Source organism: Microtus oregoni, unplaced genomic scaffold (genome assembly GCF_018167655.1).
Source record: "Microtus oregoni isolate MIOR12 unplaced genomic scaffold, Mior012 000132F_ref0000261, whole genome shotgun sequence".
NCBI lineage: Eukaryota > Metazoa > Chordata > Mammalia > Rodentia > Cricetidae > Microtus > Microtus oregoni.
The window spans coordinates 1,019,180-1,037,989 of record NW_024544775.1 but is presented as its reverse complement, the minus strand read 5'-3'; positions in this window follow the sequence as shown (position 1 = coordinate 1,037,989).

The following is an 18,810-nucleotide window of genomic DNA, read 5'->3' as shown; positions in this document are numbered from 1 at the left end:
CCGCGGGACGATGCGGCGGGTCCACCGCGGGACGACCGTTTCTCACTCTCACCGGAGTCAAAGGAGAAGACCCAGGCAGAAGCAGAAACGCTACTGACGCCAAACGCAGTTCAGCATGCCGGCTGCACCGCCGGCCGCTGGCGTCGCTGTGGCCCCGGAACTCAGCGTCAAGGCGATTCCCGGGGCACGGAGCTAGCACTAAGGGGTTCCCCGACCACTGTGTCGCTGTCCGCGAGTGCGCGGATTCGTGCGCGGAGCCGAATTCCCATCGGACGTCGGCTCGCCCGAGCCACAATCCGACGGTGATTTTCAAAGGGCGTTCGTGATTTTCTGCCACTGTCCTTTCGTTTAGAGACCTGAATCAAACTCTGTATGTAAGGCTGCTGCGTGGTTCGATCCGCACGACCAAACCGACGACGTGGACCGGTGCGAGTCTGCAGCTGACGATTGATGCCAGCGAGCAGCCGAGTACCGGTCCGGGGTGTGGTGGAGGGTTGGAGCGTATGGTGGGTACGGGTCCGCAGCAGATGACCTAGGGGACCAGTGCGGAGCCGGCGATCGGGACGACGGGGGCGAGTCTGCACCCGGATACTCTACGTCAAGAGGCCGCGGTCTCTTTTCTGAAATTTCGCCATTTTCTGACCCCGCCTCCCTTCATGATTACAAATACCCAGGCCTGGAGGAGCCTGTAGCAGGATATGCTTCCTGCCCCAGTGCAGGCACTGCTGTCCTCCCCGCCCAAGTGCTGCCCAAGCAATGGAGACAATGGAGCAGAGGTTCCCTTGCAGACCACCAAGGAGGAGAGTGTGGATCCGACGACCGGGGCGAAAGGGCTTCCATAGAACTGTTGGAATCTGCTGCTTTCCAAGGGGGCGTGCCCGGATCCCACAAAGAGATTGAGTCCAGATCTGACAACCTGTTCAAAACCTCAACAGGTGAATGGGGTGAGTGTGGAGCCAAGGACAGTTGTGTGTTCCGAACCCAGAACGGGTTCTGGTTCAGAGCTGACAATGTTTATGGGTCCAGGTCAGAGGGCAGAGATGATTGTGGAGGCGAGTTTGGAGCCCAGGAAAGGGGACCCGTCTGCATCAGATACCATATATCAAGACGTCATGGTTAAGGTGAATTTGGCAGGCAATGGATGGAGCTAGAAAACATTTTGAGTGAGGTAACCCAGACCTAGAAAGATAATTATCACATGTACTCACTCATAAGTGGTTGTAAAACATAAAGTAAAGGAAACCAGCTTACAAATCACAACCCTAGGGAATCTAGACAACAATGAGGGGCACTCTGAGAGGCTTACATAACTATAATCTACATGGCAAGTAGAAAAAGACAAGATCACCTGGGTAAGTTGGGAGCATGGGGACCTTGCCAGAGGTGTGAAGCAGAGGAGAAGAGGTAGGGAGGGGAGCAGAGAAAAATATAGAAATCAATAAAAATCAATAAAATAATAAAAAATGAAAAATAAACTTTTGGGAAATGACACAATGATATTCAACAAATGGTTCTTAAAAATTGAATAGCCACAAGCAGAATGCACCTAGCTCTCACTCTGTATGACCCTATAGGGGCACCATTCAACACAGATCAATTCTTCCTATGGAAGTCAAAACTCTAAAGGTGGCAGATGAAAAAGTACCCCAAACTCGCAGGATCCCTCATGGGCAAGCACTTGCTGAGCAGGACTTCAGCACTAAGACATAGTGCTACCAACTGCAAGAGGGACATCGTGAAACTGAAATTCTCAGGTCCAGCAAAGGCAGTGGTCTAATGTCCACCGAACAGAAGAAACTCTTTGATAACTTTTCATCTGGTATTGTATTAGTGTCTACAATCCACAAAGCACTCAGCCTTTAAAAATCTTTTTAAAGAAACTCTTTGTCTCACTTACGTTTGATTTCTATGTGTATTAGTGTTTTGCCTGAATGCTTGTCTGTGTGTGGGTGTCAGATGCCCTGGAATTGGATTTACACAGTAGTGAGCTGACAAGTGTGTGCTGGGAATTTAACCTGGGTCCTCTGGACAGGCAGCTGGTGCTCTCCAGGATGCAGAAGTCACTTATCAAGGAAGAGAACATGGGATGACCCAAACAACAAAAGGTCCAGCAAAGTGATCATGTCATTGGCAGAGGCAGCAGCACAACTGTTATGTTCACCGTTGCTAGCCAGCTGAGAGAGGCGCTAATACCACTGAGATCCATGTTATCCCAGTCAGAGCGGCAGTGGTGGTCATCAAGAGAGCAAAGGAGAACTAATGCTGGGGAGAAGGGAAGGGGGTATCCAGGCCAGCAGGATGGAAAAGATGGTCCCTGATAAGCCTAGGGGAGAGCAATGGAAGAGCAAGAGACAGGAGAAGTGATGGCAGGACACTATTTCTGATCAAACCGCCCTTTATTATTTCCTCAGAAGCTGTTATACAGCAAATGGGCAAGGGGGAGGGGAGATGTGTCAACTCTGTTGGAATTCAGGCATGGAGACATCCCACGTGGAGATATCCCATGGTTTAGGCTGCTCTGCCAGTTGCTTCAAGGAAAAATACAAGAGACAGAAAGAAGACACCCTCCTCTTTTCCATGTGTGAGTTTTTCCGAGGATGGAGAGTCAGAACAAGAAGTTTCAGGCATTGTAGAGACACAGATTCTCTCTGTGGCAAAGTGGGTTGACAATCAAAGAAAGCAATTATGTCTCCAAACCCCAACACTCAAGGTTAGGTCTGAGTTCCTTGGCCATGTAGCTTACAGAAAGAATCACAGGATCTGATAAGCACACTGAGAAAATAAAGTTGCCAAAGGAAATTTAAATGAAATAATTGTGTATAAATAAGAAAGAAAACTAGATGGTTAGCTAGACCACTTGTTTACGGTTTGGTAGAGTGGCAATAGGACAGGAATCTGCTACACTGGAGCCACAGAAAGCTCCCTGCCAGTCAAAAGACCTGGCTGAAAGGTGCTTGACTTGCTTAAAATTTGTCAATGGTTAATAGAAGAATCATTGCTTTGGGGTGAAGTTGATATTACACGTGTTAATTAATGCAAATTAATACTAAGAAAAATGTTTAACCACTTTTGAGCTCTTGAAAAAAATATATAACTTATGATCATACTGTGAGTTTTTCTTGTGTAAAAATACTGTTTTAGGGGGCTGAGAGATGGCTCAGAGATTAAGAGCACTGACTGTTCTTCCAGAGGTCTTGAGTTCAATTCCCAGCAAGGACATGGTGGTTCACAAACATCTATAATGAGATCTGGTGCCCTCTTCTGGCCTCCAGGGGTACCTGCAGGCAGAATCTGTATACAGAATTAATAAAATAAATCTTTTTTAATTTAAGGATACTGTTTTAGGAAAATATGAGTTATGGTTGTGAAGTTATCTTTCTTTGGTTAGAAACTATTGTCCAGAGTGGTATAAAGGGGATAAAAGAACAATCAAGAGACAATTAAAAAAAAGAGAAAAAGGGCTGGAGAGATGGCTCAGTGGTTCAGAGCACCGCCTGCTCTTCCAAAGGTCCTGGGTTCAATTCCCAGCAACCACATGGTGGCTCACATCCATCTGTAAAGAGGTCTGGCGCCCTCTTCTGGCCTGCAGGCATACACACAGACAGAATATTGTATACATAATAAATAAATAAAATAAATATTAAAAAAAGAGAAAAATAACCTGAATTCAACTTTGCTTCCTGAGAGAAGTCTCCTGGGTGTGTTTAGAGGCTGACCCCACCTCTCTTGTCCAGTGTCTCTGGCCTGCTGATGCTGGACTTCAGCTGTTCCCTTTGCTGGGCGTTTTATAGTCTGAAATGGTTCTGTGTTATCTTCTTTAACAAATGAATTCTGGGGCTTGTAGAGATGGCTCAGTGGGTGAGAGCACCAGCAGCCTTTACAGGGGACCTAGGTTCAATTCCTAGAACACACATGGCAGCTTCCTTCTGTCTGTAACTCCATGTCCAGGACTTCTGACGTCCACCTACAGACCAGCATTCACACAAAACACCAACACACATAGAAATTAGAACTAGTAAAGAGAAAGAGTTTCTTACAAAATATTTTTTAAAATCTGAGTCCTTGGTGTGTTGTAGACACTAATCCTCTGCCAGATGAAAGTCATCAGAGAGTTTTCCCATTGTGTGGGCATTTGACCATTTCCTATACTGGACCTGAGGTTCTCAGCTTCATGACGTCCCTCTTGCCATCGGTAGCACTATTTCTTCAGTGCTAAAGCCCTGCTCAGCAAGTGCTAGCCCATGAGGGATCCTGCACTTTGGGTTATTCTATCTGCCACCTATAGAGTTTTGGAGTTCATGGGAAGAATGGGTGTGTGTGAACTGGTGTCCCCCAGGGAAACACTGAGAGGGATCTACTTGCTTCCTACTTGTGGTATTCAGTTTCCAGGGACCATTTGTTGAAGGTTTTGTCATTTCTCAAAAGCTAGTTTTTGCTGTTCAGTGGCAATGCATGACTTTAATCCCAGAGGCAAAGGCAGGTGAATCTCTGAGGTCAAGGTCGGCTTCTTTCAGGGTAGTGGATGCTACCCCGAGAAAACTTGTCCTGGAAATAAAAGTCTATTTTTTGTATGATTGTGAAAATCAAGTCCAGTTTTGACAAGTGCGTGTTTATGGAACTTTAGGTCTAGCCAAGTGTCCGGTTGTCAGTGAAGTGTGTGCTGTTTGTACTACTATAGCTCTATAAAGCCCCAGAGACCAGATGTGGAGACACATTCCGCATTGTTCTCTCTGTGTGTGTGTGCATGTGTGCATGTGTGTGTTTAGTGACAGCGTGGTTATCCTGGGTCTTTTGGAATTCTACATGAAATGCAGTATTTATGAAAAATCCCAGAGTAAGTCTGGGAGGCCAGTGCTGGCCTGGTACTTTCTGTGATGAAGTGAAAGGCCTGGAATTTGCCATCATAAAACTTTGAAACATCTAGGAGGAGCATGAAAGGCAGCTGTAATGACTTTGGAGTTTGACAGCTGGGTCTCTGTCCTTGTGCCTCTTTGATCAAAGGAGCAGAGCCATAACTCAGCTCCCTAGCACAAACACAGCTCACAGTAGCCGGAGGCAACAACTGCAATGCCCTGAATCCCCAGCCACACAGTTTCTGTTTCAGTTTTTCTAGATTACAGAGTTTAGGAGTTGGGCACGGGTGGCACAGGCCTCTAATCCCACTACTCGGGAGGCAGAGGCAGGCAGATATCTGTGAGTTCGAGGCCAGCCTCTTCCAGGACAGGCTCCAAAGCTACAGAGAAACCCTGTCTCGAAAAACCAAAACAACCAAACAAACAATCAAAAAAGTTTAGAGCAGCTGTGCTTCCTTAGGAGCCCAGGTGTGATGAGGCATAACTTGCTGTGCAGAGGCTCTGCCCTTAACAATCTACTAAATAAATGAAGTACTAGCTAAGTATTTGTTGCAAACCCCCCTCCTGGACTCAAGAAAGCTCAGAGAAAGTGGTTTCAGTTTTATCAGTGCTACAAACAGGAAGCAAACACGCCCTAGGAAGAGGAGTGACTCACTCAGTAAGCAGTTGAGCAAACAAACTGAAGTCAGGCCAGGGCTGAGGACAGGAAGAAGAGAGGTGGGGCTACAGTGGATTGTCTCAGGGTGGACAGGCCTGGCAGCTTAGCCCCTGGAGGGGAGGGGGTGCTGCCTGGAGAATCAGTCCTTGCTCAGACCAGCAGAGAAAAGGATATCCTAACTGGGTCCTCAGCAGCTTGTCTGCCAAGGCCAGCGCCCTGCTGAAAACACACTGAGAAATCTAGAAAGCATGACCCCTCGCACCCAAAAAAAAAACGCTTTCCTCCAGCAAGGGAAAGTGCACCCACTAGTCTAAATGAAAACTGAAACAAATCTCAGGCACAGCCCAAGAGCCAACTGTGGCCATTTTCAGAGAGAAATGGGCCCAATCTGGAGGTTGCCAGCCTTTCCTTGCTGGCAAGGCTTCTACTACCCATCTACCAAAAATCTGGCATCTTTATCACGCGGGAGCCAGGAGTTTTTGTTCTCCAGCCTGGATGAATGTGGCTTCCAGACAGGAGCCATCCTTCGGGGCGAATATAGAAATGGGATAGTGCGAACAATAGAAATCTAGGGAGCAAAATCCTTATGATTTGTCTGTTTGAATCAGGTCTTTTTTGTTTGATTGTTTGTTTTTCATGATAGGGTTTCTCTGTGTAATAGTCCTGACTGTCAGGGAACAATTCTTGTAGACCAGGCTGGTCTTGAACTCACAGACATCGGCCTGCCTCTGCCTCTGGAATGCTGGGATTAAAAGTGTGTGCCACAGCAGGCTCATGGGAATCAGTCTTCTTTTTTTTTTTTTTCCACTTTTTATTTTTTTTTTATTTTTTAAATTTATTTATTTATTAAGGATTTCTGCCTCGTCCCCACAACCGCTTCCCATTTCCCTCCCCCTCCTCCGATCAAGTCCTCCCCCCTCATCTGCTCGAAGAGCAATCAGGGTTCCCTGACCTGTGGGAAGCCCAAGGACTGCCCACCTCTATCCAGGTCTCCTAAGGTGAGCATTCAAACTGCCTAGGCTCCCACAGGGCCAGTACGTGCAGTAGGATCAAAAACCTACTGCAATTGTTCTTGAATTCTCAGTATTCCTCATTGTCCGCAGAGACAGAGACCCACACGGGAGCACCGGACAGAAATCTCAAGGTCCAAATCAGGAGCAGAAGGAGACGGAGCACGAGCAAGGAACTCAGGACCACGAGGGGTGCACCCACACACTAAGACAATGGGGATGTTCTATTGGGATCTCACCAAGGCCAGCTGGCCTAGGTCTGAAAAAGCATGGGATAAATCCGGACTAGCTGAACATAGCGGACAATGAGGAATACTGGGAATCAGTCTTCTTATGACTCAGCAATCACACTCAAGGCTGCATCCCGACCTGGAAGCCTCTGTTCCTGCAGGCCAGGCTATGCCAGTCCTTTCCTCTTCACCAAGCTGGGTTGTTCAACATCCAGCAGGAATTTGGCAGTAACTGGAAAAACTTACTAAGCTTTCAAAAGGAAAAAGCAGCACAGACTGAGTTTAAAAGGCAGCAGAATCTCATCTTTGGGAGGCCCACTTCCTGATTCAGGGCCTGATCCTGGCAGAAACTAAGTAATCCTTGTGATGTAGACCTTGAAATGCGGGTACCAGGTAAGTGTTGGACGACACACCCAACGCCTGAGTTTTAAAATTTTATAAATTTTTCTGTGACATAGTTCATTTTTTGGTTGTGCCCTTATGTGTTTTTCCTCTTTGGGAAAGTCCTTTATCTTGGGACAGATTTCCAGTAAAAATGATTAGTTTTCATCTTAAAGTGATTTTGAAGCTCCTTTTTAAAAATATATATGTTTTGTAATGATGACTTCTGGCATCTGCATGGATGGTTTTGCCCCATTTTATTCTTTCCAGTTTTACAAACTTTAGAGAGCATTACCTTTTGGTTAATTAAGATCGCTCTATTTCAGTGAAAGTACAGGACGCTGATTTAAGGTGTAGTGCGTGAGGCCTTAGAAACTGCTTTTCTTCAAATCATGGACACCACATTTAAAAGAGCTACTCGCATGACATCAAGTTTTTATTAGAATAATGGCCTTCATTAAACGACAGACTTTCTAGGAAGAGGACAGCACCTCATTTAAAGGATGAACATTTATTCAAAGGGTGACTTTTGAACAAGCTTTCTTTCAAGACTGCCCAGCATTTATGTAAAGAACTGGCTTTAGTTAAACACTGAATTTAAAAAGAATTTGGTTCTGTCTGTCGGTCTGTCTGCCTGTCTGTCTGTCTATCACCTATCATTTATCTACTTCTTTTCAGACAGTGTCTCTCTAAAGAGCCATGGCTGTCCTGGAACTAGCTGTGTAGAACAGGGTGGCCTTGAACTGCCAGAGATCATCCCGCCTCTGCTTCCAGGCTGTTTGGATTAAAAGTGTGTGCTATCAAGCTTGGCTCAAATATATTGACGTTTAAAACTTTTGTATCTTTTTGAAATTAGAATTTAGTACTTTAATTACTGTCTTTCTCTCCATCCCTCTCTATTTATCCCAATGATAACGCCCTTTTTCTTTGTTTGTTACAAATATATGTGTGTTATTGTGTGTGCATACATGTGTGTTTATGTGTGTATTCCTAAACACAGACATTAAAACTGATTAGTCTGTATAATGCCACTTGTATGTATATGTGTTCAAGGCTGAGCATTTGGCATTGGATAGCCAATCTGGGGCTCTTTGCTGGGGAAGAGTATTTTTCATGCTCTGAACGTTCCTTGTTTTGTTCTATGTTGTTGGGATTTGTTTCCACGCATGCTTGTTTGCTGCTGTTTGTTTATTGAGGCAGGGTTTCTCTGTGTAGCCTTGGCTGTCTTGAAACTCATTTTGTAGACCAGGCTGGTCTCTAATTTAAGAAATTAGCCTGCCTCTGCCTCCTGAGTGCTGGGATTAAAGGTGTGTGCCACCACTGCCAGGCTACTATCAGGGTTCCTTTCTTACCTCTTTTTTTTTTTTTTTTTTTTTTTTGTCTAAAGCTCAGGCCTCATGAGCTTCCTACTTCCAGGTCAGCAAATCTATCCTTGTTCTCCTTATAAAGAGGCAGCCAGGCCCAGAGGACACTGCACCCCTGGAGCAAAAGGAGGATTTGGATGGGAAGGATCTACTTTAGTATAGGGCTTGGGATTTTGGAAATGAATGACTCTTCATCCAAAAACTCACTTTTTATGAAACAGATCAAGGTTTTTTTTTTTTTTTTTTTTTTTTTGTGGTTTTTCGAGACAGGGTTTCTCTGTGGTTTTGGAGCCTGTCCTGGAACTAGCTCTTGTAGACCAGGCTGGTCTCGAACTCACAGAGATCCGCTTACCTCTGCCTCCCGAGTGCTGGGATTAAAGGTGTGCGCCACCACCACCCGGCTCAAGTTTTTCTTTAAAGGTTTTTTTTTTTTTGAAGGATTGACTCTCCATTAAATGGATATTTTATTGAAATGATAATCTTTTTGTACACGTTGAAAAATTCATTTAAGGATTGGCTTAATAGTAACTTCACAAAGCAATGTTTGACAACCATACTAATTAAGGCAATTAAAAGCATTAAGTCCTTTTTATTGATGACTAAATAAACAGGAATCTTGTTCCTCTGAAATATCTCTTGGAATCCAAGTTACGCATACAGAGTTTTTAATGGGAAAAACCTCAGAAACAATATTTAATTAACATCAACATTCAATAATGATCAAGGTAATATTAAAATGCTCACTCCAGACATGTTATGTCAGTTACTTTCTTGTCCATAGTTTTGTGATATTTTGGTTTACTTTAATTGTTTTGGTGAATACATGTGGACCATAGTCACAGCCATGGAAATCTCAAATGTGTGGGCATTGAAGGGTGGCATAGAGAGGGCTGAGAACTGTCTGTGTAAAATCAACATGGAGTCAGGACAAGGTGGTGTTACCCTCAATGTTTTAGACACTTTAAAATTGACTTTTAGTGATAATGATTGACAGGTTAGATATTTATTTCTTGACAGGATTGTTCTGTGTAGCACTAGCTGTCCTGGAATTTGGTCTAGACATCAGACTTGGACTCACAGAGATCCTCCTGCCTCTTCCTCCTGAGTGCTGGGACCAAAATCATGGGGCATTACTGCATAGCTAGGTTAGGAATTTATTTAAAAGACTGACTTTTCATTTGAAAGGTTGATTTCATGAAAAAGTCAGCCTTCATGAGAAGGATGAGTTTCTCACTGAGATCCCTAAGGCCAAGGAAGAACAGGGTAAGTTTTCACTGTGTTGATTCAAGTCCTGTCCTTTGGACTTGAGTTCCCATCCACAAACCAGCACTTCAGAACCCAGAGAGTAGTCATTGTCTTCAGTGTGTGCCTGTCTCAGTTTTTCAGATCTGCACAGTGTTCCAGTAACATCCCCAGGGGAAGGCAAATGCCTTGAGGCAAGATCCTGTAACCTGGAGCAGGGACAAGCATCTCTTGAGAATGGAACTCTCCACCCAAACAAAGGAGGCTTCCTGAGGCCACACTTGCAGATGCAAAACTAGGCTAGAGATGACCACTGGGTCTGGAGTGCTCTAGAGGCTACAGAGAACTCTCTGGACACAATAACATCCTAGCTTGCTCCCTGGTAAGCCCTGCTAACCTGACCATGTCCTACTTTCAAATCCTAACTTTCAAATACATTTTGGTAAAGCTCTGTAATATCCTTTTCTGTTTCTCTTTTAAAACAATCCTTTATTTTAGGATGTAATTTAGACTGCAGACATTTGGTTTTCATCTAAAACTACTTTTAACCATCTTCATCCAAAGTAATTTTATTCAAATACAGAAAGTATGTCCTGGAACTTGCTAGTAGATCAGGCTGGCCTCTGCACTCAGAGTGCTGAGACCAAAGGCCATGTGCCAACAAACTTACTAAGACAGACATGCTTTTATTCTAAATCCAGTTTTATTTTGTCCTTTATAGAAAATGTTAAAAGCATATATCTGAAATAATCAGGCAACAAATAGTCTTGAGGTTTGTTGAATACAGTCAACCCCCAAAAAGCCCCAACTTGGGTTTCCAAATGACTCTAAAGTTACCTGCTGAACATGCTGTAGGATGTTAGTTACCACTGTGTCTATTGCCATTACCATAATGAAGAGGAAATTTAACATAATGATTTATATGTATTTAATCAACATTTATTTTCATATCCTACATCTCATAGTTTTGATTTTTAAAATTCATATATGTTATTTGTATGCTGAGACTCTTCTTTGATGAGTTCCAGGAGATCAGACACCCTCTTTTAGGATTTGCAGGCACCAGGCACACATGTGGTACACAGAAACACATGTATGCAAAACATTAGTACACATCAAATAAGTAACTAAATTAAAATACTCTTGGAGGGTCTGGAGAGAGATAGCTTAGAGGTTTCAGTATATGTCGCTTTTGCAGAGGGTCCAGGGTTAGTTCCCAGCACCCACATTTTCCTGCGAATCTGAAATACTCTTCTGGCCTGTGTGGGCACCGGGCACACACAATGTGCACAGATATCCATGCGGGAAAAACACTCCTACATATAAACTGAAAGAAAATAGGTCTCTTTAAAATACTTCCTTAAGTTACAAAGAAAGAAAAGAAACAAGCCAGGAGGTGGTTGAAGGAGCACACCTTTTATCCCAGCACTCAGAGAGAGAAACCCTGTGTTCAATTCGAAACAAACAAACAAAAAGGAAAAGAAATGAAACATATTGTTATTTGTTATTATTCTAATGAAATGACGTTAATATCCTTTGGGTATACTCAGTAAAGGCAATGATTTCTTACCAGAGATAATTTAAAAAGAAAATAATATTTAAGTATCAGGAAACAATCTGTTTTAAAAAGAATAGGTTGAGGGCTGGAGAGATGGCTCAGTGGTTAAGAGCATTGCTTGCTCTTCCAAAGGTGCTGAGTTCAATTCCCGGCAACCACATGGTGGCTCACAGCCATCTGTAATGAGGTCTGGTGCCCTGTTCTGGCCTGCAGATATTCATACAGACAGAAAATTGTATACATAATAAATAAATATTTAAAAAAATAAAAAATAAAAAGAATAGGTTGAGGGATGAAGAGATGGCTTTAGTGGTTAAGAGCATTGCCTGCTCTTCCATAGGTCCTGAGTTCAATTCCCGGCAACCATATGTTGGCTCACAACCATCTGTAATTAGATCTGGTGCCCTCTTCAGCCTTGCAGACATACACTCAGACAGAATACTGTATACATAATACATAAATAAACAAATATTAAAAAGAATAGGCTGAGATTCACCTGCTTCAGCCTCTCAATTGCTGAGACTTAAGGCCATTGCCAACACCATTTGGCAAAATAAGTTTTTTAAAAAAATAAGCAAACAGTACATTTTGAATCTTGAGTGCCCGCGCCACAGCGACCTCGGCGGCTGGCGGTGTGGAAGCGACTGTACTGCGTCTGGCAGGCGGAGCTGCGTTTGGCGTCAGAATCGTTTCTGCTTCCGGCCCGTGTCTTCTTCATTGGCTCCAGTGAGCGTGAGAAACGGTCAGGCAGGCGTGGACTGGCGTCTTGCCCGCAGGAGGGCACTCGTAGGAACCTTAGCCTCGCCGTGACCGGTGAAAGGAGATAGATGGCCGGCCGTCCGTCGGAGAGAAAGCCACTCTCGAGTCCTGACCCGTGATGTCCCTGAAAACCATTGCGCTGGCGCGATGGAGATTAGGTTGTGGGAAAAAACAACAAATTTGTCCATTTCAATTAGGCTCAGGTGGGATGTCTTGGGACACTTGCCCGACCAAAACGTATCTTTGCCGACGGCAGTCGGTACTGAATCTGCTACCGAAAGAAATCGGGTGAATTTTCCGCGTTGATATAAAAGCCAAGTGTAGAGAACTCGAAAACGAAACGAAATCGCGGCGTCCTAATCGCATCTGGTGCACACTCAAACCCGGGCGTCAGCCGTTTCTAGCAGCGTTTTGCTCAAGTCCTCGGGACCTTGGTTCTGGTGGAATCCCGCGGAAGAGCCACTTTGTAGAGCCTGATTCCTGCCCAAAACGAAAGGACCAAAGCAGAAAATCACGGATGCGGTTAGAAATTGCAGTCGGATTGCAGCTCGGGCCTGCTGACAGCCCTTCAGAAGTTGGCTCGGGTGACGAATCCCGTACACGCGTGGAGTGTGGATAATCGGCGGGGAAAACTGCTAGCCCTGGTGTTGTGCATGGAGAATCTCTGCTAGGCTGAGTGCTGGCGCCACAGGGATCTCAGAGGTGAAGAAGTGTCTGGTCTGTAGCCGGCAAGCTGAGAAGCTGAGTTGTAGACTGTATAGGAAGGGTTATTTATTTATTTATTTTTGACTTCTGGTTGGGACTTCTTCATTTACCCAGGGGCAAGTGAGAAGCAGTCAGGGCGGCCTGGTTGCTTGTCTTTCCCAAGGCAAGAGAGCACTCAGCAGTGCCATGACCAGGAAAAAAGAGAAAGGGGCCACAGTAGACAGCCCAGTGCTGGAGTCGTAGTGCTTTGGAGTCGACAGTGCTTTTTAGTCAGGGCAACACAAAAAATGCTGCTGCAGTGGGGATTTGGTCGGGCAAACACCGATGTTATCATCTTCCAGGGGCGGTGTCAGATGTCTTGGACACTTCCCTGGCCAAAACGTGCCTTTGCCAATGGCAGTAGACACTGAGTCTGCTGAGGAAAGAAATCCCACGAATTTTCAGCGTTTATGAACGACAGCGAGCTGAGACTAGAGGAACCCCAAAACGAACGGAACCGCGGCGTCCTGACTGCATCTGAGCTATAGATCAAGCATTTATAATTAATATAAGCCTCTGAGTGGTAATTTGGGAACAGCTATCAGGACAGGGAGTAAGCTGTGAGGACAAAAGGCGACCTTTATACATATCTGTGAGTATCTGGCTACCCACTGGGCTACATAATGATGAAACCTTGTTGTAAATAAGAAAACATACAAAACTGCCTGCATTTTTAAAACTTTTTTGTTTAAGACTTATTTATTGGTTATATACAGCATGTTTTCCTGCACACCAAAGAGGGCATCAGATCTCATTACAGATGGTTGTGAGCCACCATGTGGTTGCCAGGAATTGAACTCAGGACCTCTGGAAAAGCAGTCAGTGCTCTTAACCTCTGAGGCATCTCTCTAGCCCAAACTGCCTGCATTTTAATGGTATAATAGAATATAACAGGATTCAAAGGCTATTGTAGGTATAACCATGTTTTATTAATTGAATAAAACATGTTAATAAATGCATGTCAATAAAAAGTTTAATTTATAACTTTGTAGGGAAGGAAGGACAGGTAAAACTCTGGCCAAGTTCTTTGACTGGTTTAAGAATTTATGAGGCTTGGAGAGAGATGGTTCAACAGTCAAGAGTCCTGGTTGCTCTGTCAGAGGACCTCGAGTCCACTCCCAATATCAGTATGTTATCTTCTAGTGATATTTGATTTGTGTTTTACTAAATAAAGCTTGTTTTAAATAAATAAAGCTGTGTGATTGCTGACGCAACAGTGACCCCTGCTGAAAATTTCAGGTGGTTTTGTTTTGTTTCAGCAAAGTCACCTTTATAGAGGTTGTCCTGTATTTGCAGACTCACAGTGACATCTGGATATCATCAGTATGCTCAACAGATAGCTTTAGGATGTGTCTTAGTTTTCTATTACTGTGAAAAGATGCCATTGCCTAGATAACGTACAAAAGAAAACATTTAATTGGAGGCTTTTCTACAGTTTCAGAGAGTGCATGACCATAAAGATGGGGAGGGGAGGGCAAGCAGGCATGCATGACACTCTAGCTGACAGGTTAGATCTGGTCTGACACACACACACACACACACACACACAGAGAGAGAGAGAGAGAGAGAGAGAGAGAGAGAGAGAGAGAGAGACAGAGATACAGAGAGAAACAGAGACAGGGAGAAACAGAAACAGAGAAACCGAGACACACACACACACACACACACACACACACACACACAGAGGGAGAGACAGAGATACAGAGAAAAACAGAGACAGGGAGAAACAGACACACACACACACACACACACACACACACACACACACACAGAAACAGACAGAGAGTGACAGAGAAACTGGACTTGTGTGGGATTTCTGAAACTCCAAAGCCCACCTGCAGTGACACACCTCCTCCAACAAGCAAGCCATCCCAATCCTCCCTAAGATCTAAATAAAAGTTTCAAACGTATAACTTCCTTAAGATTCACTTCTGTGGATTGTTAAAAGACTGACAGATGGGGTTGGAGAGATGGTCAGTGGTTAAGAGCCCTGACTGCTCTTCCAGAGGACATGTGGTTTTTGCTTAGTTGTTTGAGAGAGAATCTTGCCTCTCAACTCATTGAGATTTGCCTTCCTTTGCTTTGAAGTGTTGGCATTAAAGACATGTACCACCCCACCTTGCTGAATAAGAGAACACTTTTAAGTTGGGAGAGTAGGCCCCAGCCCCTGGCATCTATCCCAGCCCCCAGGCCTGAGAGTTATATTGGTCTGAACTCCAAATCCCAGCAAGCCATGTTCTGACCCCTCCCTGGGGGCGGCGGTCAGAACCACTCCCACAGAGTATTTAAATGAACTCCCCAAAGAGGAACACTGGTCTCTGTTCCTTACTCCTGGTCGCACTGCACTTGGAGCTTCTGGTTTCCCCTCCGGGCCACCTTTTTGGGTCTTGGTTACCCCACTCAGGATGGTGATTTCTATTTTGGTCCATTTTATGCAATTCAAGATGTCATTTATTTATTTATTTATTTATTTATTTATTTATTATTATTTTTTAACCATTGAGTAGTACTCTAATGTGTAAATGTGCTACATTTTCTTTATCCATTCTTCAGTTGAGGGGAATCTAGGCTGTTTCCAGGTTCTGGCTATTACAAATAATGCTGCTTTGAACATAGTTGAACATATGTCTTTGTAGTATGATTGAGCATCTTTTGGTATGTGCCCAAGAGTGGTTTTGCTGGGTCCTGCAGTAAGTTGATTCCCCATTTTCTGAGAAACAGCCATATTGATTTCCAAAGTGGTTGTACAAGTTTGCATTCCCACCAGCAATGAATGAATGTTCCCCTTATTCTGCATCCTCTCCAGTATAAGCTAGCATTGGTGTTTTTTTTTTTTTAAATATTTATTTATTATGTATACAATATTCTGTCTGTGTGTATGTCTGCAGGCCAGAAGAGGGCACCAGACCTCATTACAGATGGTTGTGAGCCACCATGTGGTTGCTGGGAATTGAACTCAGAACCTTTGGAAGAGCAGGCAATGCTCTTAACCACTGAGCCATCTCTCCAGCCCCCAGCATTGGTGTTTTGAATCTTAGCCATTCTGACAGGTCTAAGATGGAATCTCAGAGTTGTTTTGATTTTCATTTCCCTGATGGCTAAGGATGTTGAACATTAGCTTAATGTTCTTTCAGCCATTTGAAATTCTTCTGTTGAGAATTCTCTGTTTAGTTCTGTACCCCGTATTTAATTGGATTATTTGGAATTTTTATGTCTAATTTCTTTCTTTCTTTCTTTCTTTTTCTTTTTTTTTTGGTTTTTTTGAGACAGGGTTTCTCTGTGGCTTTGGAGCCTGTCCTGGAACTAGCTCCGTAGACCAGGCTGGTCTCGAACTCACAGAGATCCGCCTGCCTCTGCCTCCCGAGTGCTGGGATTAAAGGCGTGCGCCACCACCGCCTGGCTTTATGTCTAATTTCTTGAGTTCTTGATATATTCTGGAGATCATTCATCTATCTGATGTGGGGTTCTTTTCCATTCAGTAGGCTGCCTTTTTGTCTTATTGACTGTGTCCTTTGCTTGACAGAAGCTTCTCAGTGTCAGGAGTTCCCATTTATTTACTGTTGCTCTCAGTGTCTATGCTACTGGGGTTATAGTTGGGAAGAGGTCTCCTATGCCCATGCATTGAAGGCTACTTTCCATTTTCTCTTCTATCAGGTTTTGTGTAGTCAGATTTATACTGAGGTCTTTAATCCATTTGGGCTTGAGTTTTGTGCATGTGGATGATTCCATTGGTTAACCTCTCTGTTTCTATGCCACTACCAGGCTGTTTTCAGTATTGTAATTCTGTAAATAGAGCTTGATGTCAGGGATGGTGATGTATTGTAGGGAGGGGGCCCCTTGTTCTGGTCGCCATGCTAGTTTGACCTCCGAAATAATCACCCAGAAATCGTATTAATTAAATCACTGCCTGGCCCATTATCTCTAACCTCTTATTGGCTAACTCTCACATCTTGATTTAATCCATTTCTGTTATATTACCACGTGGCAGTGGCTTGCTGGGAAAGATTCGGCATGTCTGTCTCTGGCAGGTCCATGGTGGCTCTCCCTCTGCCTCTCTTCCCAGCATTCAGTTCTGTCTACTCCGCCTACCTAAGTTCTGCCCTATCAAAAAGCCAAGGCAGTTTCTTTATCCAACCAATGAAAGCAACGCATAAACAGAAGGATCTCCTACACCAGCGATGCCTCCAGAAGTTTTTTTTTTGTACAAGATTGTTTTGGCCTTCTGGGTTTTTGTTTTTCCATATGAAGTTGATTATTTTTCTTTCAAGGTCTGTGAAGAATTGCGTTGAGGTTTTGATGGGGATTGCATTAAATCTGTAGATTGCTTTTGCTAGGACTGTCATTTTTATTATGTTGGTTCTCCTTATCCAAGAACATGGGAGATCTTTCCATTTTCTGGTATCTTCTTCAATTTCTTTCTTCAAAGATTTAAAGTTCTTGATGAATAGGTCTTTCACATCTTTGGTTAGTGTTACCTCAAGATATTTTATGTTATTTGTAGCTATTGTGAAAGGTGATATTGTTCTGATTTCTTTCTCAGCCCCTTTATTGTTTGTATATAGCAGGGCTACTGATTTTTAATTTTTGAGTTGATCTTGTATCCTGCCACACCACTGAAGGTATTTATCAGTTGTAGGAATTCCTTGCTAGAGTTTCTGGGGTCACTTATGTATACTATCATATTATCTGCAAATAGTGAAAGTTTGACTTTTTACTTTCCAATTTGTATCCCCTCGATCCTCTTTTGATGTTTTATTGCTCTAGACAGAACTTCAAGAACTATGTTGGAGATATGGAGAGCGTGGACAGCCTTGTCTTGTTCCTGATTTTAGTGGAATCGCTTTGGGTTTCTCTCCATTTAATTTGATGTTGGCTGTCGACTGCTGTGTATTGCTTTTATTATGTCTAGACATGTTCTTTGTATCCCTGATCTCTCCAAGACCTTTATCATGAATGGGTATTAGGTTTTGTCAAATGCTTTTCTCAGCATCTAATGAGATAATCATATGGTTTTTCTTCTTTAAGTTTATTTTTACGATGGATTACATTGATAGATTTTTCATATATTGAACCATCCCTGCATCTCTGGGATGAAGCTGACTTGATCATGGTTAGTGATTCTTTTTGTGTTTCTTGGATTCTGTTTGCCAGTATTTTATTGAGTATTTTTGCATCAATGGTCATAAATGAGATTGGTCTGTAATTCTCTTTCTTGGTTGAATTTTTGTGTGGTTTTGGTATCAAGGTAACTGTAGCCTCATAAAAAGAGTTTGGTAATGTTCCTTCTGTTTCTATTATGTGAAACACTTTGAGGAGTATAGGTATTAGCTCTTCTTTGAAGTTCTGGTAGCATTCTGCATTAAGACCATCCAGCCCTGAGCTTTTTGTGGTTGGAGGGTTTGTGTATCTTGTTGATTTTCCCAAAGAAGCAGCTCTGTGTCTCATTGATTCTTTGTATTGTTTTCTTTGTTTCTATTTTATTGATTTCAGCACTCAATTTGATGATTTCCTGTCTTCTACTCTTCCTGATTTTGTGACTTTGAGGCAACCTGATCTACAAAGGAAATTCCAGGACAGCAAGGACTGTTGCACAGAGAAGCCTGTCTCGAAAAACCATAAAAAATGAATAAATTATTTCTCTGATTAGTATTTTGTGTCTCAACTTCAATTCCTCATGCCCAGAAACTTCTGCTTCTGGTAAGTCTTCCGATAAGATTGTGCCAAAGTCTCCTGAATAAAACCTCCATTTCATTTTCCAGTCAAAAAATAACCTGCTTGCGAATCTCGCCTTTCTTATTGCAAATACGCAAACGTTCTGTGCGTTTGGGGTTTGTACTCAGAGGGACAAACCCAAGTCTAAATGCCTTAGACTTCCCAGGAGAAAGTCCCAAAGGTTGCTAGGGAGACCTGCTTTGAGAAGCTTTTTGGTACCTGGGCCCTCCAGCTTGAGCCTTGGCTGCCACCTAGTGGAAACAGCTCGCAACCTCTGCCGGATCGGTCGCCCTGGGAGA